The sequence below is a fragment of the Cydia amplana genome, chromosome 10 (genome assembly GCF_948474715.1).
Source record: "Cydia amplana chromosome 10, ilCydAmpl1.1, whole genome shotgun sequence".
NCBI classification, from domain to species: Eukaryota; Metazoa; Arthropoda; class Insecta; order Lepidoptera; family Tortricidae; genus Cydia; species Cydia amplana.
The window spans coordinates 12,950,880-12,971,765 of record NC_086078.1 but is presented as its reverse complement, the minus strand read 5'-3'; the positions used below and the strand labels follow the sequence as shown (position 1 = coordinate 12,971,765).

At 35.8% G+C, this 20,886-nt stretch overlaps 1 protein-coding gene across 1 annotated transcript in view; it reads left to right on the top strand.

Annotated features, from left to right (window-relative positions):
• Nucleotides 1-18,715, top strand: part of LOC134651466 (guanine nucleotide-binding protein subunit gamma-1) — a 126,780-nt gene extending 108,065 nt beyond the window's left edge. Inside the window, exon 3 of the mRNA XM_063506578.1 lies at nt 18,699-18,715. The gene's annotated coding sequence lies outside the window, so the exon portion shown is untranslated. The remainder of the gene's footprint in view (nt 1-18,698) is intronic.
• Nucleotides 18,716-20,886: the final 2,171 nt, after the last annotated feature.

Sequence of the window (20,886 nt, the reverse complement as noted above, 5' to 3'; positions counted from 1 at the left end):
GATATCATTTTGAAGTCAAAACGTAAGTGTTGTTTTAAATACCTGCTAGCTATGCTACGAACGTGGGTTCTAAAATCTTTACGCATCAGATTTACTTGCTACGTGCTACGTAGCACGTGTAGGAGTCAAATCTCGCCTCGTCTGTACTGTATCACGAACAGTTTAATAGTCTAAATCCCCCTTTCTGACAAATACAATATCAATATCAATAGAGGTTAGAGGTGAGCTAGAGTGGCTCCCCCTGATATCCGCCGGGAGGTAGCCTGCGCTGTCGAAAAGCACAAACAGGAGAACGACCAGCGGCACCCCTTGTATGGTCATATCCCACCACCGGCTCGTCTTAAAAGTCGCAGGAGTTTCATGCGGAGCACCAGCCCCCTGCAGGGTGAGCCGCCCGATGTGCGCCGCTAGCTGTGGCAGACCCGGTGCCCTCCACCGGACGTGTACGTGGAGGCTTTGGAGCAACTACCGCCTGGCCATAAAGAACCTTGGCCAATTTGGAAGTCCTTAAACAGGCTCAGGTCCCAAGTTGGTCGCTGTAGGCAAAACATGGCCAAATGGGGACTGCTCCGTAGCCCCTCGACTCAGTGTACCTGTGACACAGCAACGCAAACCATGGCACATCTACTGGCGTGCCCCGCTTGCCCGCATCACTGCTAGGATACGACAGGATAGGAGCTGGATCTGAGGGACGCGACAGCCAGGGCTGTCAACACCGCTACCTACTGGGCATCCATTGTATAAAAAAAGGAACCTCGACACGAAAAGAAGAAGAAGAATAGAGGTTATAAAGATGATAATTAAAAATAAAACCAAAAGAAGAGATATTTGAACTCGAAAAAATGTTAGTAACGCAATACTCGATACGATATATAGGTACATTTATTGGCACATACGAGTATCTACGAGGTTTTAAAGACAGTCGTCTTTGATTACATTTCCTACAGGCGTAGGTATTCTGATTTTAATAACAGGTTATGAATTAGATTTAGAAATGGATCTGGCCCCATAGACAACATGCCAATCGCTATCGCTACGTAGCGAACGAAACGCAACTATTTTTATTTTATTTATTGAAGCGTATGGCATAACATTGTAGGCAATTATAATATTGTCACTGTCGCACTAATATGGAAGAGTGATAGAGTGACTCAAAGCGATTCGATGGCGAAGCGCAAGCGATCGTCATCTTGGCATCTTGGCTAGGCCGTCTGATCTGTCAGTGTCAAAAGTGACGTTTTTGGTTAAAGAAATGTTACTTTTGACACTGACAGATCCAAGTTGCTCATGCTTCTGCCTGCAGTCCTAGAGCAAGAATAGTACGTTACATACCTAGGGAGGTGAATTCGTGAATGCTCCAGATTGCAGGCGTTTGGGGCCCGAACAGAAGGGGAGGGCCATAAAAATGCGATCTGGGGCTTTACGAATTACCGCCCGTGGTTTGTCTAAAGTTTTACGTCTTGCCTTGGCCAGGAAGTGAGATTTAGCGCGTAGCTCGCGTAGCGGGGAGAAAATCCCACTTACGGGCCTAGGGTAACGTAATATAATATATAGCTAAATATTGGCATCTGTCTCTTTATGAATATATTGCGGAGCTAGTATAATAGCTACACCTAAATAAATTAATTATATTTACACTCGTACATTCCCATAACGAAAAATACGACTTTTCAACTGATAAGCTTATTAGTAAGTAGATCATAATTATATTAATAATCAAAGTATCTTTCGCATTTCCAGGCCATTTATTTGTCTTCTACCATTCATTTTATCATTATTTATTACTGGTTTTCACAAATGTTTTAGGGATCACAAGCACCACATAAATAACAAGTAATTTATAGTCTACCTACTTACTACGAACTATTACGAGTAGGTGATTTACAGGTTACTAAAACGAAGGTGACAGGTAAAAGTTATATGTTCATCCAAAAAGCTTTTCAAAATTTTGCAAGTCTAGGCAGAGAACACTTTAAAAACGGTTCCGTAAAATGTGCCTACTTTGCTCCTTGTTGGGTAACTATGCTCCAATTTAAAAAAACATGACTTATCGTTTATTATATCCAACCATGACATTTCTATATTACTAGTAGTTCGCCCCGAACTGAGAACTCGCGGTTAACCAAAAATTATATAGCTATTGACTTTGTTGAACCTACTTAGGTACTCGTATAGTGCGACATAAAATAATAGAAAATAAATGAGGGCGCCACTTTCTACGTAACTGTCACATTTGTGACGTAAAATGCTTACACATTAGGGTGGAGCGAAATCCAAAATTCTTGAATATAGCAATGGAACCCCTCTAAAAGGATGTCTAATTTTTTATTATTTAAGGGAAAAAAAATAAAAAAATATTGGTATATACTTTTAACCCTCTACTATTCGATTATATGTATATAGTAATATATGCATATTTTTAATTAATTTAATTGATGCTTATTTTTTTTATAACAACATCATTCATTAAATAACATCTTTTTGTTACAGATATACTCGTTTCCTATACTTATTTTTGTTTATAACGTATATTTTTATGACACGGTAAAACCATGTAAATCGAGGTTTTATGGAAAAGGCCCTTTAACCCGGATACTGTGCACAAATTGGAGTTTACAACTAATTACAGAACCGTGAAAACTATTTTGAACGTGATAAGATAATAAAAATACTACTAGTAAAAGTAAATATATGCCTAACATACATGTGAACATGACCCAAAAAGGGCGTAAGCGACGCCGAAGGGCAAATTTAACGCTCATTTAAACATATAAATAACCCATTTTTGCAGTAAAATGATACTTTTCGTAATCAATAACACCGTTACTTTGCCACAAGAACGTCTAAAAAAAATTACTCATATATTTTTTTTACACTGTAGCATTTTCCTTGTTTTGCATGAAATTGCTGTTTAATATGAAAGTTTGAAATTTTATTATTTCATAAATATTGAAAAAGGCACAACAATTTTGGTAATAACTTATTATACGCTTATTAAGTATTATATAATTTCAATAAAATGTACACATATTAGTTAAATTAGTATATTTAAATAAATTGATGAAAATTTACCTTTATTAATTTCTTTAGCGGCTGGATAGAGGGCTAAAAGTAGTGTTTATTTTGAAACTTGATGTAATCACTATAATCTACATGACAAACTGCAACTTTTTGTACCGGTTCCATATTGATAATCAAATTTTTATTTTTTCCCATACAACGACGCTCCACCCTATTACATGGCAACAATTTAGTATGGACATTTTTGAGTTCCATTTTATTTAATTTCTACTATTTTATGTCGCTCTATAGGCGGCAATGGATCAAAGATGGATTTATTGCAAGGTCTGTGGAGCCTTTAACTGATTGATTTAAGCAAAGAGTATCCCAAGTAGCATGTAAGTGTCGGCAAAATCAATATACCAGCCAATTTAGAACTTAGAGTAATTTAAGGGACGTATAAGTGTGTCAGAAAAGATTTAAGCTGTATAAAAGGTATTTTACAGTTATTATACAGCTCAAGCTGTATAAAAGCATTATAAAGGATACTGCGTAAGCATGAGGTGCTTTATCAGAATATAAAAAATCTACTATAAAACTTTAGGTGTTGTGTGACACTACAAGCTAATTCTATCCTTAAAGCTGTATACAGGCTGTATTGTAGTATCACTTGGGACTTGTAGCTGTACAAAAGTATCTGTCAACTCCGTTTTAAAACTTTAAGAGTTGTGAGACACTACAAGCTAATTTTAGCGTAAAAGCTGTATATTGGCTGTATTGTTGTATCACTTGGCACTTGTAGCTGTACAAAAGTATCCGTCAACTCCGTTTTAAAACTATTTCTTATGGTGTAATTTTACTCTCCTATAAGTATAGTAGTTGTATAAATTCTGCCTATAAGGGTATTATAAAACTAAAAGAATAAATTATAGCTATAGTACAGCTTTTTTCTGTATTACTGACAGAGCCGATTAAAGCAATTTTGTGGCGTAATTTGACACTCGTATAAGTATAGTATAGTTTTACGAGTTCTCACCGAGTGTATTATAAAACTGAAGGATTATACCTTATGTAAGGAGAATCAAAATACAGCCAAACGATTAAAAATATTCTATTTTAAAGCTGATTTGAATCCAAAAGCTATAAAAGTTACTCCACTAATTACATAGTAAAGCTACTAAGATTATAATGCTCTCCAACTATCTTGTAGGCTGTTTAAAAATTGTCGCCATTTTACAATGAATAAAAACGTATTTAAAAATGTAATTAAAGAAATACTTGCAAATATTTAGAAAAAACTAAAGCCGTTTTAAGATTACCAGCTTAAAATAAATTGACTATAATGACTATAGCAAAAGAAATTCTATTTAATAAAAAAAAATACATTCTAACCTTAAAAACAAACACTAACTTAGCAATTTTTTTTATTTTTCTTGTGTTTCTCTTGATTATTTATTTGCAAGCGCGTGAATATTTTGCCGATAAATATACACAGGTTCACAATAAATATTAATCGGCACTTAGGTACCTATATAATATCCGCTCCCAAGGTCCTTTATTAATATTTAAAGTCCCTTACTTATCATCCACTTATAACATTTGTCGCCATTACAAATATTACGAATGAACAAGAAGACATTTTAGTTTCTTGATTATTTTTATTCTCTTGTATTTCTTTTTAAAAACTTATTTACAACTTATATTCTTAAATCATACTTATAAGATATTATCTGTAGTGTTAAGGTTTCCTTTACACCAAATTACAGCTATAATACAGCTATTATACAATTTATACAGCTTATATACAGCTACTCTACAGCTCCAATAACGCGAAAAGCTGTATAATTTGGGCCCTTTTTTAACTTATAAGGGCTGTATAAGCGCTTATACAGACTTTGTACAGCCTAAGTGTACAGCTTATAGTATACAAATAAACTTATATACAGCTTTTATACAGCCTGAAATGCTACTTGGGTAGTATGTATAATATAGTTGGCCAAGCAGATCTTGTCAGTAGAAAAAATGTAGGCGCGAAGGGATATGCTCTCATAGAAAATTTGAGTTTCGCGCCTTTTTCTACTGACAAGATTTGCTTTTTTGCATCAATTTTGAAGCGCCATTTACAAGTTTAGCGTTAAGTAATATAGATGGCGCTATTTTTTCGAATAAAGGGCTTCGTATACGGCTGCCCCTCCCCTGGATTTAAGTCACCACCATAGAGATTAAAATAAACTGTATCTGTGCTAAGCCGAAATATTTCCTGTCAAATGTCAAATACATATATTATGTTTATTCTATTTTATTTTTATGTTGCTAATTATTTCAAAATGGTAAATTTAAAAACGATATTATAAAAGTGTAAGTCGAGCACTTTCATTTGATACTAAACTCGACCATGTTTCTTGCAAAAAAATGACCAGAATAGCAAGACCTCTCACAAACAGCTTTTTGGCCTTCTAAGCTCTTCTAGCTCAATAACCTCTTGATCGGGCCTGCTCATAATTTAATGACTAAAATATAATGTCCTCGACTACACGTTTACCCAATTTCATTTAAATTAGAACAAATTTACTTAAGTTATTGAGTATCAAACTATCTTCTGACAGTTCAGCTTAAAAACATCGAAATGCTGAGACGTGCCGCTAGCCAGCCGCGTGTTCAAAGTCGAATGTAAGAACTTCGCTTCGCTTCGCTCGCTCGTTCGATTATTTATATACTCAAGTAAACGAAATTGTATATATTTTTTGAATTGCCACTTTAGTCATAAAATTAATCTCTTTTCTTGGCGGGGTCTATTAATTTGGCGCATAATGGGGTGACTTTGCACCTCTAAGTGAACTATAGGTAGGAGCAAAAATACTCCCAACAATGAGTGTGTTGTGCCCCGTATTCAGCTTCGTTTTATATAAAACAACATTCATAAAGTTGATTTACCAATGAAATATGTCACATGAGATGTTCTTCTTCATATTCAATTTGTCTGAATATTTAAATGAGGAACAGTTTAAAAAATATTCAAAATTTCCTTAAAGTGGAGCCAATTTTGGAGCAATGTAGGACCGTTTTACTGTTCTTGTTTTTCTTGGAAGTGACATCATGCGCTAACGCAGAGGTAAAAAACATCGCCCTTGGAAAGTGGACCATACAAACGGAGTCAACCAGAAATCCTCTCTGCCTCTTTCCCCTCTAGTCCCGAAAGTCCATTTCTCTCACTCCTGGTTGTAACTTATATTCGGTCGAAACCTGTAGGTACAGTCGCCTGCAATAATATTTTACATAACCGAAGGCCGCAAAAATATCTGACACAATCTTATTTACAGAGCCATAAGAGCGTGTCGCATATTTTTGAGGCCTTCGAAGAGTAACATATTAATTGCTGTTGGCTGTACCTACATAGTTTTGAGCTGCACCAAAATAGGGGTTTGGACTGACCCGACTGACTAGTAAAATGAGCATCAAATGAGCATACGTAAGAACCAATGCTAGTGAAAGAGAAAGAGAAACCGAACTGCGTAAAATGGGCGTTTGCTGTTGAATTCATAAAATCAAAAATCGATAATAAATCCATCGGTAAAGGATAATAAGTTAATATTTAGTTCTTTGAAAGTTAAGACGAGATGAAAACCTTTGCTGTAAGGTGGATTGTGCTGGATATGGATGTGTTTTCTAGTTGCACGAAGCTAAAACCGAAAAATGAACACGTAAGTTTGGATTTATTTTCTATCGAGAAAATTTTAAGCATTCGTGTTTCGACTACTACGAAATCTCTTATCATATAGTCAAGAAACATATATCCGAAAATCACTACTGTTTGTTTCCGGGGCTAGCCACTGCCACCTTTCTAAGATCCTGTTATTTTTCGATGCACGGCCTTAATTAAATATCGACTCAAGTGCTATCGATATGTTTATTATTTCTATTTGCAAACCTGTTTTTATCACACTTGCTCGAAAAATAGTTACTTGATGCAGGTGTACTGAAGGACTCTTAAGACCTACATTGTTCCAGCGGGAGTTATGGATTGTGAAAAAAGAGCTATAACTTTTCAGGGAGGTAAAGCTTTTTTTTAATTAATGTCACTAATTCATGAAAACTAAGTAGATAGCATAAATGAGTTATACTTTAAAAATACTGAAGTTTATAATTCAATATTTGATTGATTCTGGCTGCATGTTTGAGCCGTTTGGAGTGGAAACCCTTGGGTCGTGGGGACCTGGCGCCCACGGCATATTTTCTGAGCTGGCGAAGCGTCTTGTGGAGGCGACTGGTGACAAGAGGGCTGGCTCCTACCTGGCGCAACGCATTGGCATTGCCGATGCCGTCCAGCGCGGCAATGCCGCCAGCCTTCTTGGCACCCTGCCACAAGGCACAGAACTGGAGCCAGATTTTTATTTATAATTTTTGTTATTGGTATTGTAGTTAGTTGTAGTTTTTAATTTTAGTTTATAATTTTTTGCATATATTACTTACTTGTTTACTTATTTAATAAAAAGTACTACCATTTAATATTTTTGTTTATGTTTAAAATGATATAGGTAGGTAATTTGATTGATTAAATATTAGCCGTATAAAATATTTTTGCATACTTTTCAATCGTGGGTGAATGCCCAATAGGTCTGTGCCTTCGATGCCTAACCTGTTAAGAAGTGACAATATGGCGGACGAATGTTTGATATGTCACTGTATTTAATAATTATTTCGCCTCAAATTTCGTTTTTTTCTTCGCAGGTGTAATGGTAAACATTGTGTGTAACTTCGGGGGTAAGAATATCGCAAACTCGGGTCTTTAATTCTTACCACCCTCGTTCCCAAAATTTCACTTTTACCACCCTCATTGCACAATGTAAGTAAGTACTTTTGATTTATTCTTATTGCAACTGCCATCTGACACTTAATTACATAAAATTAATTAAAATTAATAATTCAGTTCATTTCAAATTACATTACGGATTTTGTTTTATTTTACTCTGTTGTTATTTACATACACGAAATAATAATATTTATATTTACCCTAAACCTGTTAGGTAGTCGGTGTCTAAAGAAACTCCCACGTGCTTCCTGACTGAGGTCCCAATTTATTCCTTTACAGTGTACAAAAAGAAATGCGTAGGTTCAGCCTTCTTCCATTCACTTCATTGACCACCTCCCATAGACTTTGCGTTATGAAGTATTTACAGCACGCGATCACCATTTTCATCACAAGTAGATTTTCTAATTATTGTAAAAAAACTCACCTTACATAATTAGGAGTTCTGGCCGAAGGGTGTCAAGTTTCGCCGGTTCCGCGGCCGGCTCACTGACACTGCGGGGTTGCGTATTGCATGGCAATCATAATGTGATTTTTAGTGTTTCGTTTTTATTTTTATAATATGTACCTGCTTGTTTTAAGGTATTTATGTATGGGCCACTAGTTGCCTGAAATAAAATTTTCATTCATTCATTCATTATCATGCTACAAAACGCCCATTCTGTAAGCCGGGAACTCAATTTTAGTTGTTATTTTATTTTATGCGTGCACGGGTTATACGCATTGATACAGTGCGCAGGAAATCTGTGGTATATTCAGAGGGCGGCGCCGTTATCATTTTCAGCAGGAGATTGAATAATGATGGACACAATAATAATTTCTTAGTAACTATGGTGTGGGAACGCGAGGTTATTTATGATCGAATCGGCAAAGAATGAGTGCGGCAAATCTATGTTATGCAACTGTTCACGATTGATGTATGGGGGTTGTCCACCGACGCCGACCAATCGATATATAATATACATGCAAGCGTACTCGTATTACATGAGCTATGACAAAGTGACGGTGGAATTGGGTTCGTAACAAATAGCGACAAGCAAATAATAAAGACCCGTACTCTTTATACAAGATAAGTGATCCACACACTGACAATGCGATCTGCCACGGTAACAATGTATTGTGTCGATCATGTATTCGTCGATGTAGGAACATCAACGAATACATTGCTTTCATCGATCTATTGTATTATTTGTACGGCACATCATGAGGCAAATCTTCGGCGTATCATAAAATGGTGTTTCATAATATGCCTAGGAATTTCATGATCTAACGGATTTTACGATTACAATAAAAAATAAACATATTACCTATGTGTATAAGTTATATACAACGCTTAATGGCTCATCACGGTGCACCCTACAACATGTTATTTTATATGAATATTAGCAATCTTTGTTTTCAGTTATCTTTGGTAACTAGTACATTAGTCCGGAACTTCGATGTACGGTCAAGCGCAGCACAACCCAATTACTATTCAAACGGGTTTCTGTTCCAGAGAATATTACAAAACATTCGGAAATGTTGAATTACCTATTCATATTGACCCGCAAATGTATCGGTGTTAATTATATTATTTCAAAATATTCCCCAGTATCTGTAATTGGTCCATAAAGCAAATATATACTTATGACCTATATTTGTTTTTATTCAGGGTATATTTAGTTTTCTGTTACGTTTATAAAAATAAATAAGGGGGGGGGTCTCTACAAAAAAAAAAATTATGTTTTTTTTGTGACTAACGATTTAACATTTACAAATAATGACAAACAGTTGAATGTGAATGCCAAATTGCATGCCAGGCGTGAGTTTATAAAAATATTCAATTCAGGATTGAATATATGAAATATTGTTCAGATCAAAGTGTCATGAAGGCGACAAGAGTGGAAAAGCGCGGATTAGAAGCGTAGGCGCCGTGACACGGCGTGCGCCAGTCTAAATCCACCAAAGCTATTACTCGTTGGTCGGTGCTCACCGCGACGCAGATGAAAGTACGCCAGCATAATTCTAATACCAAATCAATCAAAATTATTTGGTATCTTGAGGTATTATCTACTCTGGTTGACCTGAGTCAGACGCTCGCCAAGCGATGGCAATACAGGGCCGGCGGGCGATTGAATCCGTGCCAAACGACGCCCTACCGAAATAATTTCACCCAAACGTTAGCGGATTGTTCTCATTCTAATAGCGATTGTGAATTAACTCGGCAATGCCTGAGTGGCTGCTTACTGTTTTGGTATTATTAAATAGTGGTTTGACAATTCGTGACATAGGCCTTATGGTTTATGAAACCAGTTTTCGATGCCATAGGCAAATTATCCTGTTAAACCACAGAACAAGTAGAATGGCGATGCGAGCAGGGTACGTGTCGCCACCGGTTATGAGCAAACGCTCGCATGCTAGTACTCGCCCGCGCTGACCGAAAAACGTAAACATGCCTTTTGCGCCACAATAACGTTCAGATTAAGAAGCCAGACATCAAATCTGTCTAAAGGAGGCGTATCCATTCACCAGGCACACAAGTTTTTAGTACCGTTGCGCGAGAAATGTGGAAATGTGGAGAGGAACGAGCAGCGACACCGGTTCCGATACTAACTGCGCGCGATAGCCGTTCTAACCTCTTTAATATGTTCTGTGAGTTTAACTTTCGTAATAAGTACCATGATGAAAACCAGAAATAAACTTTCACGACAGGTCTTTTACGGAGCTAATTGTTATTATTTTGAGATAGGTACAATATTTAATTGTCGTGAACTATTTTACTTAATTGCATTTCATACTGTTCTGTATAGTCTGTTTTTACTATTGAACTTTATTTAGTTCATCATAGTTTTGAAATGTCACTTAGTATCAACACCAATGTACTTTTTTTATAAGTTAAATAACCAAACTAGGTACTCAGCAACGTTTCCAAATATTAATTAGTTTTGGTTTGTTACGGCCTTGAGTAAAATGTGTACGAATCTCCCACATTTTCCCCTATGTGCGATAATTAGACACATAATAATATGATGATGATGTTTGATGACGTAAACAGCTAGTATAAGCTACCCACTGTTTTATCCGAACGCAACAAAGGTGTTGACCTTATCAGGCTCGACAGTAAACGTTACGGTGCCTACTGACGTTAGAGGGAACGAACGTAATTATACTGTTTATGACTTGAGTATTATGTTATTTAATAAACCTGACGATGTTTTACCACATTATTTAAAGGTCATCTGCGTAATTAAATACTCGTTTTGGAGGCGAAATTGTTAGCTTTGAAATGATAACAGCTAACTAGGTAGGTATGATGTTCTATAATGAGCAATGTGTGAATTTCAAACTAACATGGTCATATTGGTCATTTACATATAAATGAGGGTAGGGCTTAAGGTATTTATAAATGGCAGTCTTTCAACGCGAATTCTGACCATCTGTGCTTGTCGACTCTTAAACTGTGAGTTATAACAGAGTGGTTTTTTAATCGTGAATCGTAACCTTAACCTTGTTTGCCGATACTGCTGCTGAAGACAAACACGAAGCAATGGTGCTTATCGCAATCAATGAGATACGCAGGTGCGATTAATTAGGTAATTAATTATCATTAAAAAAAGCAAGTTGATCCCCATTTTTCATCATTTTTAGTCAGCCTACTGGACTGGACGGACCATGTGGCTACAAATGCAATGTTTTCCTATGTACAGACGTTATCACTAATTAGTATCATGCACGTGCATGTCGTCCCACAATAGTATTTTATGCAACCGTTGTTTAAGAGAGGTCAAAAAAGGCGAGTGGCGTGAGTATTTTTTGAACTCAGTTAAACAACGTTGCATACAATACTTTTTCTACGACCAAGCACTTACTTTGAAATAAAATTGTAAATTTAACAAATATTTTTCATTCAAGAAGTAGCAAACAATACGGTACGGTACGGGCGGGAAAAGAATGAATGAAATAAAAAGCGGCCAAGTGCGAGTCGGACTCGCCCATGAAGGGTTCCGTATTTAGGCGATTTATGACGTATAAAAAAAAAACTACTTACTAGATCTCGCTCAAACCAATTTTCGGTGGAAGTTTACATGGTAATCTACATCATATATTTTTTTTAGTTTTATCATTCTCTTATTTTAGAAGTTACAGGGGGGGGGGACACACATTTTACCACTTTGGAAGTGTCTCTCGCGCAAACTATTGAGTTTAGAAAAAAATGATATTAGAAACCTCAATATCATTTTTGAAGACCTATCCATAGATACCCCACACGTATGGGTTTGATGAAAAAAAAATTTTTGAGTTTCAGTTCGAAGTATGGGGAACCCCAAAAATTTATTGTTTTTTTTCTATTTTTGTGTGAAAATCTTAATGCGGTTCATAGAATACATCTACTTACCAAGTTTCAACAGTATAGTTCTTATAGTTTCGGAGAAAAGTGGCTGTGACATACGGACGGACAGACAGACGGACAGACAGACGGACAGACAGACGGACAGACAGACAGACAGACAGACATGACGAATCTATAAGGGTTCCGTTTTTTGCCATTTGGCTACGGAACCCTAAAAACATGTCTATGGTTCACTCATCTGTCAGAGATGACAATTAAAATTAGGTTGGCAACAATGTATTTCATACAATATTTTTTAAGTGGTGATTACACGAAGTATCGTAAAAATGCCAAAATAGATACTGCCTGTATGCACAAATACTTTTTTGGGGAATAGACTAAAGACTTATCTTGACAACTATAAAATAGGGGTTTAAAGGTGTGTGCACGACCCTTTAAATGACAAATAAAAATACGGGAGTAGAAAAACACTTTAACGGGTGAATAATTTTCCTTCGCTTACCTACATACAATTTCATTACATTTCATTTCATAAAAGAATAAAACCTAATTTATAATTATGTACATAGCTACACGTATATATTTTAACAAACGTTTAAAGTGTTCGCCCTAGATCTGACACAATTTTGCCCGTCACGTCAGATATTTTTTTAGAGGAAAGGGAACGACCGCTTTTCCATACAAACGTAGTCCCAATTTTCCTCACATTTTGCGCAAAATGTATGCATACGTGCGCATAAACTAGCTTCAGCTAATAATCTTTGATTCTAATTACTGTCAGTAACTGACACAATACAAGCCATAACAGAATTTGGTATTAATTAAGTATGTAATCAACAAGTTGCCTATTAAGCACATTACCATGTTGTTCCGGAGTACCCGGGGATGCCTCAAGTAATCAAGTACATACATCTAATCACGACTACCTACGCGATTGCTCATGAATAATATATTCCACAGAACGTGCAGCTCGATGATAAGTGTATATATATCTATATAGGTACTACAACAGCGGCGTCAACAGCCCTTGCTCTGTCCATGTTTACCTTAGGAGTTACAGTAAATGTATCTGTTTCATTTTATTTCAATTCGTTTATTACACGTTTATTACAAATAAGAGATTGATAAGTAGCTTTTTTCTGGTAATTGTAATTTAAAGACAAATGTTAACATAAATTAATTTTGTATTAAGCAGAAACGTCTGCGAACGATGCTATTAAGCTTCCCTCCCTAGGGTTCAGATATGGTGGAAATATTCGCTGAATTGGGTACGGTCTAGGTAGCTCAGATGGCAGAGCAATGTACTAGTGATCCAGTGGTCATGGGTTCAAGTCCCACCCAAGACAGTGAATTTTTACACTTTTAATTTATTTCGAAGCTTAAATGTTAACATGAATGCCACTGTAATGAGTGATTTTATCCTCATACTAATTAAATTACTTAGTAAGGATGTGCCAATGTCTGTCGACAGTCAAGCTTTATCTAGTAGGCAAGTGATCAGTGGCTGTGCGTAATAGGTTCGATAAAAAATTTAATTAACGTGGTGTCATACTAATTGAAACACAATTTAGAGACAAATTCCATTAATTTAAAAACCAGTTCAATAATATTAAAAAAATCTAAACTTTATAGAAAATAAGATTGTGTTTAATCGTAAAAAAACCGGTCAAGTGCGAGTCAGATATTATCTAGGTACTTACCTATTACATAGGTATTCATTTTCGCTAAAATTTTGTCCCTAATGAAAGTGTTAACTCAGCCCTGTAGCAATATAAATGTTTTCTCTGCAAATAATAATGTTGACTGAGTTCCTCATAATCCGAGTTTGACTTGGAATTTCATCAGTTTTTCTTTTCGCTTTGAATGGTGAATGGGGATGGAGTAATCCACGTATTATGTAGATTTAACATGAACCAACTTTGCTTGCTTTTCAGAGTGGCTTAGGGTTGTTGCCGTCATGCTATTGACCGACTATGAGGTCGTCGATCCTTCAGGGCGCTATATATTTGACAGTTTGTAACTTCACAAAAATAATGTTATACTTAGCTATATCTCAAATACATAATAAGTAATATTTATGTATGTGTTAACGGAAGGTCGTGAGTTCAAACCTCCTCGGCGCTCAATAGTATCAATGATTCAGCCCTAGTAGCACGGTCGATTTTCACCATGGTCACCATGCCTGTCACGTTCTAACATATATGTAAGTGCAAAAGTGACGGGCATAGTGGTAGTCGATAAAAATGGAAGAAAAAAATACAAAAAGAGGGTCAAAGATTGTGCACAGCATTTTGGACAGCGCCAAATTAAGGGTTAATATCAAAATTTGACAGTTTTCAGGTGACATGGGTTTCTTTTTATTACAAAAAAAAACGTACTTAGATATTGTTCCTTGTGAATAAATGAATTTATATTTTATTATTCTTATTCCTTGTGCGAATGCCCATCGGCTTGGTGCATTGATGGCTCTGTATCATCAATCTGTCACACAATTTTTTAACTTTTTTCTTAGGCTGACTCATGCTTGCAGTTGCTTAATCAATTAATACTACAAGAGAATAACCCATATTTATCACACGCGCAATGAATTAATTTAATTTTGTATTGTTTGTTGTTAATAGCTGCAGCAGATATACAATACAACTGTGTGAAAAATTTAAATACATCCTTATAAAAATAATAAAATTCAGCTTCTTGCATATTAAGGTTCGTGTGATACACTTCGCTGACATGTCCTATGTGGAGCGACGGACACCGGAGGTTCCCAAAAAATTGTATATGATTTTCGTTAAGAGATGTAGTCGAGATCATTCGCAACTATGTATAATGCCTACCGAGCGCCTGAGAAAAACTAGAATACTGTGATTTTTGTCACAATATTCTAGTTATTCTTCTTAGGCGCTCGGAAGGCAAAATTTAACCAGGCGAGATATTGATTTATTTTCTTACGTACGAATACCAACAACACCGATAGTCATCGAATTAAATTATTAACTTGATGTACTTTTTAAATGATTAACATTTTGTGAAGCGTGGAATTTCAAATAACTTCTAATTTTGTATGATTTCATTAACCATATTGCTTACTTTCTCGTTTTGGTTTAGGGATTATTTCCGGTATGTTTTCTATAAGAACAATAAAACGTATTTATTGTACGCACACTGTTTATAATTCCCATACAAAGTGTACCGAATAACTTTGTAATAATAGTCCAGCTCCATTACAAACAATTATCATCCAAAAATTTGCCTAAGACTTGTTTGATTCAAATTATAGTGGCACATAAATGGTGATATGCCTTCGAGTTGTTTTTGGACTAGAGTTGAGAGCTTTTGGATTGGAGCCCTTTAATAGTACCTTTAGTTAGGCAGTTAAAACAAGCAACAACGGTTGCACTCCAGGAGTGCCGATAGAAATGAAAACTCACCTCACTCTGTTACCGACGCCCGGTAACACGATACATACGTTTAGCGGAGTATTCTATTTATTTATTATAAATCTTTATTTACTTATCTTCTTAGTTTAGGTTTTTTTATTATATATTATTATCATTCTCAAATAAGATCACACTTTTTCATTGACATGTTTATTTACATACTGCCATGACAACGTCAAATTATTTGAACATAGGTAAAGAGTCTTGAAAAGGAGTCCGCAACATAAATGTCAAATATCATTGAGTTTTTCTTTATTGATTTACTTAAATGCCATTTAAATTATGAGTGGCCATCTTACATGGCTTACGGTCACGTGATCGCCTTACGCTGTCTCGAGTTTATCATTTTTTCCCCACCTCAAAAAGTGCCCAGCGCCGCTAAAGAAGTTTTCACTTCAAAAAACAAGTAAGAATCCACTTACATATTCGGCTATTTGTACCTAAGTACTCTTGTTTTGTAAACTACATTTTACAGAAAAAATATTCTACGACTAATATTAAAGGAAAGCAATTATTTTTGTCACGGAGTAATAATGAGGCCACACGTAAATAGGAAATGACAAATAAAATAGGTTTTAAATTACAAGAATTTGACGCCCACACAATCCACTCATGCCCCCAACCGTTGCAGCAGGCGGGGTCGAGGCCGAGGTAAATACAACATTATTTTAAATCTCGGTTTTTCCTAACCAAACCAGTAAGTTACCTACTTGTTTGAAATATGGTAGGTATTTATTCTCTGGAAAACAGCAATGACGCGCGTGCTACTTATAAGAATAGATTATATTTTTTTATACTTTTGGTTATGATACAACCTTGACACGACTCGCAACTCGCAATGCGTCTCGCGTGCACCAAAGAGCGTGAGCGATCCTATCACATTCAAATTAAAACCGTAACAGATTTTAAAATTTGTATATCGCTCCAGCAGCCCGATTCAGAATAATACTATTACTTATTCTGTGATTCAGATACAACTTGTTAGGATTTTGATTTTGATCTCATCTCTTTCATACGACCTTGAAGACGCTGATTGGTGCATACGAATTTGCGAAATGAAGTGAAAATCGTGCCGTGCGTGAAATGCGCGCCAATCACCAAGTCGATCGTCAAGGTCGTATCAAAACCAGTTCAAAACCGTGCCAAGTTGTTTAATCTCAAACGGGCTCCGAGTCTTTTTCAACCAGATGTATGCAACGTGACGCTGTCTTTTTATATTGTCAGTGTTGCCATCGATGTATGTCAGATGGAGCTGTATGTACTTGCGATTGTCAGCGATGAGAAGCCTAGGAACAAAATGTTATCTAGATTACATGGATGTTTTGAGATTAAAATACTTTAGTGCTTCTGTTAACCTAGAGTAGAGCGTTAGATTTGCGACTGCGACGAAACGAATAAAGTCTTTGTTTTGTATGCATCCAAACAGAACAAAGCTCATGTCTCCGTAAATAACGACTAATGTTATCTCACAACGTTTGCGAGCCTGTTTCTCCTACATTGTTGCGGCAGTGCTCTAAATGTCATTCTTGTTAAGAATTGTTTCTGCCAAGTACCTGTTTTAAGTAGGTAAAACAAGCAACCCGCGTCTAGTCGAGCAAAATTGAAATTGAGATGTCGAGTTGAATTGTCGAGGGTTGCTCATTAGACCGTGTTCAGCGGAAAATGTGAAATAAAATTAGGATTTCAGTTTATAACTCCCTCATGGACTGCCGTATTCACAAACAACGGACAAAATTGTTTGCTGTAGCTTTGTATTTAAGGCCGTGTGTATCTTATCTAATTTTGTTGTATGAGAAGTTTCATATATCTCTGCTGCGTGACGTTGATCAGTCTGTAAACTGTAAGTAGTTGGTGCAACTGGCCCATAGTGTTTTTAAAAACAAATGGATTCACGTTTATTAACCCGTAATATGCACTTTTTAAAAACAAACACGATCTAATAATTAATAATGTAGGTATACTAACGTTATGTATTATATGTTTTGTCATATGTATTAATTTATACGCATTAATTTACATCCGACTACAATTTCGCTACTTACTTTTTATTTTCCAGACTATGTATTTAGGTTACATTATGTTTAGGTATTTAATTATTTCGATATCTTACCAAAATTGGGTAGGTATCTTATAGTTGGTGAGAAATATAATTATGTACTAGGCAACTGTCATAGCCTAGTATCTACATTTAATTACTTTGGCCCTATAACGCGTGAAATTTCAATATCAAAAACTTACCTGTATTCGACATGTTATGGCGGATTTCATCTTAAAAGGCATTGGACGTATGTAAATTATCCACAATGTTTTCTCTCTACTTCAATAATTATACCTATTTAAATTAAATACCTTATAATTCTATGACTTAGGTATCTAAAGTGAATTGATTGTCTCGCAAAGCAAAGGCTTGACGGCAGCATAGCGGGCGAGGGTCGTGCGCTCGTGACGGCCGGTAACAGCCTGTCTCCGGTACTCTGTCACGCTTTAATTGCTCTTACGTCTTTATTAAACGTGATCATCGCTGACGCTTTAGTAGTTACAAAAGTATAGTTCGTTTTTTTTAGCTTAAAACGCTTTTTTTAAATCAGTAACTATTACTTATGAAAGCAGAAGGTTATAAATGATCGTATTAGATTCACAATAAAACGTGGTTTTCAATAAAAAGACACGTCAAGATTGTTTACCTTATTTCTAATGCTAAAAAAAACGAACTATAGTGTGTACTTTAAGTTCTGTGTCTGTATTTTATGTTTACCAGTATCTGTATTTTACTTAAAATAACTTTTTAATTTTATTGGTACATATAATTGTATCCATTCATATATACAATATATGTATAGTTTGTAGCTTTCTAGTAGAGCCCGAAGGCTTATCCTATTGTCTATTGTTCAGTAAAACCGCACGTGCTACTTACCTGCAAAAAAGGGTCTTCATTATTCTATTTAGCACCTGAGCGCGGGCTAGTCCAACGCTCAAAAAACCAGTGTAGGTGCACTCTCCGATAACGCGCCTTTGTTACGCATCTCGATGACACATTTTAGACTGGTTCTGTAGCGTTCGACTCGCCGGCACTCAGTAACCGAAGTCTGACCGCACACATCGTAACAAAATATTTATCCATTAGTTCATTTTGAATCTTATTGCTGTTTCCATAGGAGTTGTAATTCAATTACCTGGGTAAAGTGAACGAGCGATTTTTTTATGCAGGTGATTGTCGCACGTGGCACGAGCGGTTTTACTTAACAATAGACAATAGGATTAGCCATCGGGCTCTATTAGACAGCTACAAACTATATATTATGTTTATGTTACATAAGCTTGAATTCTTTACAAGGTTTGTTATTTAATTTCCTGAATATATATTGAAAAAAATGCGCCATATAAATTAGAAAATATCAAGCGAAAATAAATTTGATATTCACCCACCCGTTAAAAAAATCCCAACAGAGCGAAAACGAACTGTTTCTTTTTCCAACTTCTTTTCTAACCCGACGGCTTGTAAAAGGTGAGTTTCCGGCACTAGCTGCTTTGCGATGTTCAAATAACACTGACGTCAATTATTTACAATGAACAAAAGGCACTTTGAAGCATGTTTACCAGCCTTGATGGACCTTTATTAGCTGTACATAGATAAAGACCAATATTAAGCATTAAAATCCCAGTTTTATATCATTATTATAATAATATATACTTATTAGTAAAGTGTCATTCAATGGAGCTTGGTAACTATGTAAACAAACCGCCACGCCATACTGAAATTGTCTCTGAATGTCAATTTACTAGTGACTTTTGTTTACATAGTTAGCAAGTTCCATAGAATGATACTTTAGCGGTAACTCTGCAACAATCTCCGAGTCTAATTGTAACCAATTTAAACCAAATTTTACGGCGCTAGAACTCCGATATTCCATTTACGTACCTGTTTAATTAAGGGAAATGCTAAATGTACCTACATTGTCTTTAACGAGTTATAATTGTAGGTTTTACTAATAATATTAATACCAAAAATGTCTCTCATAAAATCTCAAATTTAATAGACCGTATCTTACAATGTGTACGAGAAGATAAAATTTTAGTACTATAGACTTAAGGGTATTTTGTTGTTTGTTACTTGTTTTAACCTTTAATAAAATTGTACCTAGACTGGTCTTTGCAATGGCTTTGATTAATTAAGATACGATAATTACCGACAGTTTCGTGGGCAGCCAGCCTATTATGGATAGCTTTATCCATCTTTATCCACGTGATAAAATAACTGTCACTGTTTAACACCGTGGGAAAGAAAGTGACGGACACCGTTTTATCACGCTGTCACGTAGACAAGAACGACCATCATATCCGTACAGATTGCAACTTCTTTTTAGTTTTTAGTCCGTATTGTAATTTTTGATACTACGGCGTTAGCAAACAAGCGATCTTCCCACTTGGGCCTATATTGCATAGTAAAATACAAGCTAATACTATTAGTGATTTTGTATGTAAATTCACTAAAAGTATTTAGCTTGTTTATTTTGCAATAGGCCCCTGATGGTACCGTAAAATGGGGTGAGTAGGTGAGAGTTGGGTTATGAATGGGGAGAGAAGGGATGAAAGGGGGGTGAGATGGGATTTTAAGGCTACTGCTACAAAAATTCCAATTTAAAATGGAGTTATAGTAATACTCATAAAAAAATCGATCCAACAATCTTCCAAAATCACCTTTGTATGAAAACCCAACTCACCCCAAATACGAGGGACTACGGGGTGAGGTGGGTTTTCCTGTTTATCGTCAAAGTTATGAAATGGAACTACCCAAAATAAAATAAAAACTAAAATATAAACGTCCGGAACAGTTATTATATACACCATTCAGTTTGCATATCTAAAAATAAAATGTTATCGAGGTTTGAATGTCAGTTTTGACCCTACTCACCCCATTTTACGGTAAGCAACCATGTCATCCTATAGAAGCTTGCAACTCCAATGGTGTCAAATGTGCATTTTTCGACCTTTTATTTAACACATTATTATTCATTGTACATCTCGGAAGTTCTGGGAACCTAACTCACTATCAGCATGAGGAACACAACACAGTGATTTTTCGCTGTGAACTAGGTAGGTACTTCTCTCGAAAGCTTCATTTTGGATTCCGATGACTAGTGTTCCTGTTACATTTGTAAAAACTTAACGCAGCGGCAATAATGAATTTTCATAGATTTTCTAGTTTCTAGGTTGGTGGTAATTTTCTATTTTATATAACATCTTGTGAAGCAATTCAATATCTAATCTGTACTGGGTTACCATGCAATACCCTCATTGTCACAGTACGATTG